The sequence below is a fragment of the Thermobia domestica genome, chromosome 9 (assembly GCF_964235325.1).
Source record: "Thermobia domestica chromosome 9, izTheDome1.hap1.1, whole genome shotgun sequence".
Lineage (NCBI taxonomy): Eukaryota > Metazoa > Arthropoda > Insecta > Zygentoma > Lepismatidae > Thermobia > Thermobia domestica.
The window spans coordinates 123,610,121-123,618,686 of NC_137462.1; the positions used below are offsets into that span (position 1 = coordinate 123,610,121).

General features: G+C 38.6%; 1 pseudogene; it reads right to left on the reverse strand.

The window, feature by feature from the left end:
* Positions 1–8,226, reverse strand: part of LOC145660981 (glucose dehydrogenase [FAD, quinone] pseudogene) — a 28,187-nt pseudogene extending 19,961 nt beyond the window's left edge.
* Positions 8,227–8,566: the final 340 nt, after the last annotated feature.

Sequence of the window (8,566 nt, forward strand, 5' to 3'; positions counted from 1 at the left end):
AATTGAAACGGTAACAAAGGACACAGAAAGAGAGGGAGGGATACTTTCTTTTAAGTGACGCATAGCTTCGGCAGCAGAGATCTTCTCAATAACCATTAGCTCTCGGATGTGTTTCTCATATTGAAAGGTTGAACAGTCAGGAGACCAAGCAGAATGCTCCCTCGTGCAGTTGATCCAAAATGCGTGGTCGCTGCACAGGGTTCCATACAATGATTATCCTACCACAAAGAGCACAAAGAGCAGCACTGCATTACACGAAGTGTTGATGTGCCCGAAGTGTTGACAGCTGAAACAACGCAGGGGCCTGGGAATATAGAGACGCACTTTAAGTCGATAATAACCAGAATTCACGTAGTCCGGAAGTGTAGGCGAACGAAACTAAGAATTAGTGACTAAGCAACAATGAGTTCACCTGAGTTCTTACTTTTGGTACGAGTTACATTTACAACATGTTGGTCAACCAACACCAATTTAATCTCCTCTCGGTGATATTTAGAAGGTCTCAACATGATACTATACCGCGAGAGATGTTCAGTAGACGATGAGATCTACCAACGCGTTAACTGGTCTAATGATAGTCAATTTAATAACTCTGCTGTTTGGTTCTCGTTCAACTAATAAAGTGTCATTTCATATTTTCGTTGCCGTATCAACCACTTCCACCAATAAAATACCAATCCGTAATCTGTTGATATCTTTAACTGTCCGGCAGTATAAGTAATTACTTTATTAATAAGAAAATGGAACAAACCCTTAATAGCACTTGAATGGTTAGCTTGGGCATTGGCACTATAAGCATCTACTTAATTACAAGAAATAGGAATACAGGCATCACGCTACTTTTCTTTTCCACACTATCAAAAACTTGAGATTTTGTCCCGCTTTCGTTTGGTTTAGGATTCTTACGAGAGGATGAGCCCAGAACTGATTATAGTTTTAGTACCAATGAAATGCTGATGTTATATATACACTGATAAATAGAAAATACGTATGAACGCCTTAACTTGACACCCTCACTGGCTATCCCATAAGCAGGCACTCACCGTATATTCAGCGTGGGGCCGACGCGGTCAAGGAGAATGAGTGTACAAGAAAACCATTTCTGTCGACGAAACCGTATGACCCCGGAAAAAGAAGAATTAGAACTAAAAGGAACTAAACTGTCAAACCGAAAACATAGACCCCACCAACCCAAGAGAACGAAAGCTGACGATTGTTTTATCTTTTGCGCTTTTTATTTTTATTAGTTTTTTGTGTATCTTTTGTACTTTTAAAGATTTGAATTCCGTACAACACTAACACAACAGCAGGCTATGATAGGTGCACGTTCACTCCAGATGAAAAAAGACATCCACAGACCACCCACTTTACAATGTTATCACCAACCACCCGTGAGTCCAGTAGTGGTATTCGAGGCTGAGGGGGCATACAAAAACATGCGGATGATGGGTGATACATAAATGATAAATGTAGCTACCCTCTCAGCTTCACTCCATCCCCGACAATGACGGTCCGCTACATGGAGGGGGCCAATTGATTGAAGACCAACAAATCACTTCAAATGTTATTATTTATTAAATGATGTCTCGAAGGCAAAAAATTTAGATTTCATGGTTCTTTACAATAGAGCAGCTGACAAAGATACATGGATATTAAAAACGAAATTTCTCTTCTGCAGACCAAGAACCGCTATTGCTTTATATGACTATTGAATTACACAAATTCTACAATAATAACTAATAGTTTTTCATTTTTTTAAGAAGTTATTTATTTTTATACTGTAAATATGGCAAAATACGCTGTTAACTACGGATTGTTGTAGGTCTTTTCCTAAGGATTACATACATGCCCTTTGAGTATATACTATAATACTTGTAAACTTGCAGTCGTGATGGTTAAATTAAGAATTTTCCATTATTCCACACAAGTGTTAAGTGAGAACTATGGCTTCACAGATCTGTATTATATTTAAGTTTATAAATGACACATTTTATAACAAGAAGGAAACAAACTTTTACCTTACCAAAGATCTCTTCTACCTTTCACTGAATAATTATGGCGGTACTCCTACTCAGGCACGTAGCCAAGGGATGGGTTCGGGGGGTCCGTACCCCCCCCCTTCGAGACCAGAAATAAAAAATAAGGAAGGATAAAACAAAATGAAACGAGAAATAAGAAGAGTCGCCGTTAAAAATAAAAAGCTAAAAATAAAAATAATTTTTCATCATCGCTTCTCTGTAGTATTAAACATGTTATTTCAGGAACGGTTTTCAACTGCTCCTTTAACTTGTCATTTGGAACAGACAGTATTTGACGGATATTAAAAACAAAAAGTTATGTGGAAGAAAGTTCCGTTAACACTTGATTCAATAGAGAAAGGAGCGCAAGTATTGTAAAATATTTTACAAGACATTATTGGATACGTACTTCTTTAAAAATAGTTGAGGTCATAATGAAAGGAAAATTGTTATATTTGGATGAACAGAAGAAGGAACGTAGATATTGTAAAATCTTTTAAAATCTTTTTAATATTCCTTTATTCGACATTTCTTCATAGTTTGTTACTAAAATACTTACTATCATGTCCTCATTTTATTGTCCTAACAAATAGTGATCAAGCCCCTTGTGTGATAACCACAATATTTCTGCCCTCCCCCCCGCATTACGAAATCTTGACTAAACGAACTAATATATGTTACCAGTAAAATAGTTTAGAATAATCGAACTGTGGTGTGGATAACCACAGTATTTCATGTCTCGGACCCCCCCTATTACGAAATCCTGGCTACGTGCCTGGCGTGGGTAAATGGTTATGGTTTAACTTCAATTTCAATCCATACTCAGTGTAATGGCCAAGATCTGCTGTAGAGAAAAGTTTGTTGGAATTACGAGAACTACGTAGAAGTGGAGTAGGACCATGATTGGAAACAAAAAAACTACAAACGTATTTTCTTCAAGTATTGCAGATTTGATAATTTCACTTTATTTCATACATTTTCTGTACTAATATAGATCATTAGTATTTTTTCTTTCTTCTCACATACAGCATGCAGTGAAACAATACATTATACGTACAATAGATTACACATGCGTACATCATAATGTCCATTGATATTTGGCACTCATTGCACAACATGCTCCAAACAATCAAGATCTCCAAAAAATGTTCCGTGCGTCAACTACACAGCAAAAGTCTGATTTAGTGCTTCACATGCTTTCTAACTCTCGTCTCCTGGTTGAAATGTTATTGGGTATAAATTGTGTTCAGTGTGTTCAGCGGTTTGTGATACCGGACCGACTACTATCCATTTCATAAAGACAGGCTCCTGATTTCGTGGTGCTGCCCTGACGTTCACTCAGAACTTATATTGTCGTATCCGGTTAGAATTGTTGGAATGTTGTATTTTCAATACTTACACTGCAAGATATACAAATTTTCGTTCTAGTGTGTAGTGAGAAAAAAAATAGAAATTAATGAAAAAGTGCGTATTTTATAGTACTTTTTTTGGTAGATCAATGTTTATAGGACTATACGAGGAGTGACTGAAAAGTTTTGAGCCTAACATAGAAAATGAGAATCTAGAATAGAATAATTATATGTATTAGAATAGTACAACCTTTGATATTAATGTGTATCAAGCTCTTGGTTCTAAATAATTTATTTTGTCTTTTACAGAGTCTTGAAGTGAGTGAGATGACAGAATTTGGGAAAATGAAAAAAAAAATCGAGTACAGGTCAGTCATCAAGTATCTGCAATTAAAAGAAATGTCCGCGTCTGAGATCCAGCAGGATATGGTCAACACCTTAGATGAATCTACTCCTTCATAGACCACCATCAAACGATAGGTGCAGGAAGTTAAGCGTGGTAGGCAGAATGTTGAAGATGAGGCGAGAGCTAGGAGACCATCAAGTGCTACCACCACGGAAAACATTGACATGGTACTTGATATGATCATAAAAGATCACCGATTGCCAACTCGACAGATAGCAGACAGGATGAGCATATCAGAGGAGCGAGCAGATCATATTCTGAAGAATGAACTTGGTTTATCAAAAGTTTCTGCTCGATTGTCCAACGTCTTCTGACTCCCGAACAAAAACGCACTCGCTACCTCCTATCCGTGGACAACTTGAAAATGTTAGAACGTGATATGGATGACTTTCTCTGTCGATTTATCACTATGGACGAGTGTTGGGTACACCATCTCCAGGAAGAAATAAAACAACAATCCTAACAATGGAAGCATCCCTCTTCCCCCACACCGAAGAAGGCAAAGGTGATCCCTTCCGCTGGCAAAGTGATGGCTTCTGTTTTTTTGGGATTCCCAAGGTGTGATATTCATTGATTACCTGCAAAGAGGCCATACCATCACAGGACAATACTTTGGTGACCTTTTGAAAAAACGTTGTGTATATATTCAAGAAAAAGAGTCCACAAACGTCCATATGCGTTCTCTACTATTACGACAATGTTCTGGGCCACACATTAGCAGTTGCCATGGCTACTATTAACGAATGAGGCTTTGAGCTCGTTCCTCTTTTACCCTATTCTCCAGATCTGGTCCCCACAGACTAATCTGAAAAAGGCTTTAGCAGGACTACGTTTTGCAAGCGATAATGACGTCATGACAGCCGTGGAGGAGTTCTGTGGTCACAACCTAAGGATATTTTTCTACTGGGATAAGATCACTGCAGCATTGTTGAAGCAAGTATGTTGCTGTTCAAGGGCATTATGTTCAAAAATAAAGGTATTACCAAATCTATACTTCTTATAGTTTCCTCAAGGCTCAAAACTTTTTATCCCCTCCCTCCCGCGTATATTGGAAACGAGATCACGTAAAATAAGTTCCTGTCACGATCTGTAGGTGCATCTGTTAAGTGTAATACCTGAAGATTTCATTACTCAACACTTAATTTTCTTGTTTTTTAGAAATTAATAATTAATAATTTTCTTGTTATTCAGTGAAAGGTGAGAGACATCATTATGTCTGAATTGCTGAGGGGTGTTATCAATCTATAAAAAAAACTAATAGAAAGATTTTAAAGTACCTATTTCAACCAAACTGTTCCGATTTGTTGTATTTAAACAATGACAAATGTGACGTTACAATTTTCTCTGATCTTCGATTTTCGCAGTTCATAGGGAGTTAACGATGGCATTCACATTTTCCTGGCGCGTATTTAATCGTGGTAGCCGTGTCGTGCAAGACAGGTGCGTTGCTAAACAGGTGTCTGTCATTTGATTAAACTATTGGTGTTAGTAGTTGGTTTGTTTTGTTACATATTATGCATTATTTGCGAATTTCTGAGGAATCAATGGTTAATATAGCCCAAGCTTATTTTGCTGCAAAGAAAGAGCAGCGTGTAAGTAATTTTATATATCAACCAGTAAGGCGTATGGCCCAGTTGTGTCTTGCTGCTAGTGAGCGACCAGTGGAACACGTTACAAATAAAGAACAACGCGAAAGTGGGGAAGTTTCTTGTCCAAGGAAAAATTCTGGTAAACCGGAAAAATATATATTGGATGAGTTTATGCAAGGGGTGATTAGGTGAAAAGTGCATGATTTTTATGCAGTTCGAGAATTTCCTACGATAAGGCGTATTTTCGAAAAATTGTAAAACGGCGTAAATGATTTTCTGGATATAAGCGAGACATCTCTTTGGCGGCATATTATGAAAATCGGGTATAAATACAGAACATTTAACAAGAAAAACAAATTTTAATAGAGAGTTCCAGGATAGCAGAGCAGAGGGATTCCATATTGCGAGAAATTATGTTTTTGCATGATAATGAGTGGACAATATATTACCATGATAAATTTAGAAATGAGGAACCCATCCATGAGCTAGAGAAATGTCAATAACATTGAATGGCTTCAAAATAATGATAATTGCGTTCCGCCAAGTGCTTCATCATTTGATGACCTTACAAAGGCTAGATTAATTGAATATGCTAGATCGTACTTTAAACCGAGGAACTACTTCTGAATTACGTAGAGGTAAATCGGGCAAAGATAATAATGTTAATAATTCATTAGTTACATACAGTAGCGCGCAAAGCGAGAAATATGTGAGAAGTATGGAAAGTGAGTTTCATTTGTCAGTGCAAACGTTGTTCTGATCGTGGTATGGAACACATGGTGTGAGAAAAACCCAAAAATGCGTGTTCGGAAAGAATTAAGGTAAGTTCTTATATATCAAACTACTAGTAATTTGCTTTTAAATAATTTTGGTGTTTGTCATGTAAGTTGAACTGATGTATGAACCTGTAATCTCCCTGGTCACGAATACTACTATGATGTTCATAAGAATCCCGTAGATGTTTGAACAAAAATGGACTTAGCCGGGCAAAGTGAATAGGGCGAAGCGGGTATGCATCGACTTTACCCGTATAATTTAACACTTCTTGTGAGATTGAATCTGAGTGCATTGGCTTCATTCATTCCACCATAATTTATATTTTCCTGTAAGAAGATGCAGGGTAGGCTTCTGGATTATGGTTCCCCTGGTTCACACGACACCTATATATACAGCGGTTGGATTAATGGTTAAAATTCTTTGTTGAGAGAGGCAGCCAACAAATGAGAAAAATTGTTCTTCTGGACAATCTGGAGGCTAACAAATATTATCCTGCTTTGCAATACGCGTCTGCAAATAATGCAATTTTCCTATTCTCTTCCCCTCATACTACAAACTACAGCCACTGGGCATGTCTGGGTTTTCCCCGCTAAATTAAGACTTCGCTCAAGAACTAAATATTTTCCAAACACGACACTCTAGCCGAATCATTAATCAGTACGACATTCGCTCAAGAACTAAATATTTTCCAAACACGACACTCTTGCCGAATCATTAATCAGTACGACATTTGGAAAACCTTTACGCTAGCTTGTATGAAATTAGCATCTGTTATAAACACAATTTCTGGGTTCACAAAAGCGGACATTTGGCCTTACAACCTCAAAATATTTACAGAAACAAACTTTATTCCTTAACAGTACATCATAATTCATCAGAAAATGCAGAATATCCAACAAATGTATGTGCAGAACAAGGGATGTGCCAACCGTCTACACACTCCAAGGATTCCTCTACACCTTTAACTTCGCCTTTGACGTGGGAGACCCTGGTTCGATTCCCAGTGGGAGCTCATGTGGTTCGGATTCCACGTTAATCAGTAGGTCCACGTCTCGTATAGCCTCGCTGCTGAACGGGACGCTAAAATCAAATCAAAGCAAATCAAATCAACCTTTAACTTCGACAAACTTCCGTTATACAGCAGTGGAAGCAGTAAGCGCACCCCATTTTGAAATTTCGCGACGAGAAGAAAAGAGTTCCAGTCAGTTCCCGTTACATTCCTATTGGTTGAACTGTACCTACGCGAAATGTTTCACCTATTTACATAAAATCTTTGGCAAAATCGGAAACAGGTGCTTGCAAGCTCAGAAGTTGCCAATAGTGAGAGATCCTTACTTCCACTCCAATCAGAGCAGCTCAGCATAGAACTCCAATATAGTAACCAAAAACATACACATACAATAAATACAAAAATATATAAACCTAAATACATGAAATAGAAACAACAATACCTAAACTCAAAATTACAATACATTAAAATTATGGTAATACTACAAAGGCCCTAAACATTAAAGAACTAAATATTGAAACAACTAACTAATGCGCGAAACCCCAACATTTATTTAAACCCTAGCGACTCCTAAAACTAACAAACTTGCCTATTTGCACCTACCTAAACAACAAACCCAATCCAATCCCGCAGGAAGCACCCAACGATCAACACATTTAGATAGAACAATGAAACTATCTACTCCTCCCATTCAGCCGGCTTACGCCGTTGCCAACGCGCGCCACGAGGAGGCAGGGAGGTCGAATGGATTAACGATTTTACCTGTAATCGAGGTGGGCATTTATTATCTCTACACTAGATCTTAAGCATATTAAGGACATAGTCTTGAGCATGCCTCCCTCGTTGAGCGATATCTCTGATAACGCTCTTTCTGTCGCGATTGGAACCGCCCCCGAGATCCCAGGACAACCGGAAGGACCTTAAATCTCTTACCGTCTTTGAAGATGGAAGAAAGTATCGAATATTTATCACTCTTCTCGCGGGCAGCATGCTCAAGACTCCGTCCATCCTCAAACCTGACCGTAACGTCGAGCACGAACCTCCTCCGCTCGGTCTCGACGGCAAGGTCCCTCTCCATTAACCCTAAAGGTGTTCTCTCTATACACTCCGAAACTCTTCTTCAGGCAAAAATCCTGGATGAGTTGTACGATTTCATTATGCCGGTGCACACGCCGAGGATTGTGAACGAAGCACTCACCGATTACATGACTAGCAGTCTCGATTCCTCCATGACACCAATCATTCTACATTGCACATCAATCGTGCTATCGGCCCTAGCCAAAACCGCCCTAACCAACCGCCACCGTGTTGGCTCTAAGTTGTAAATCATCAATAAAACTTCCATCCGTCAGTAGAGAGTCATCAAAAAGGAAGGAGTTTGAGACCGCCGATCTACGGAAGTATCCCGCAACCTTCCC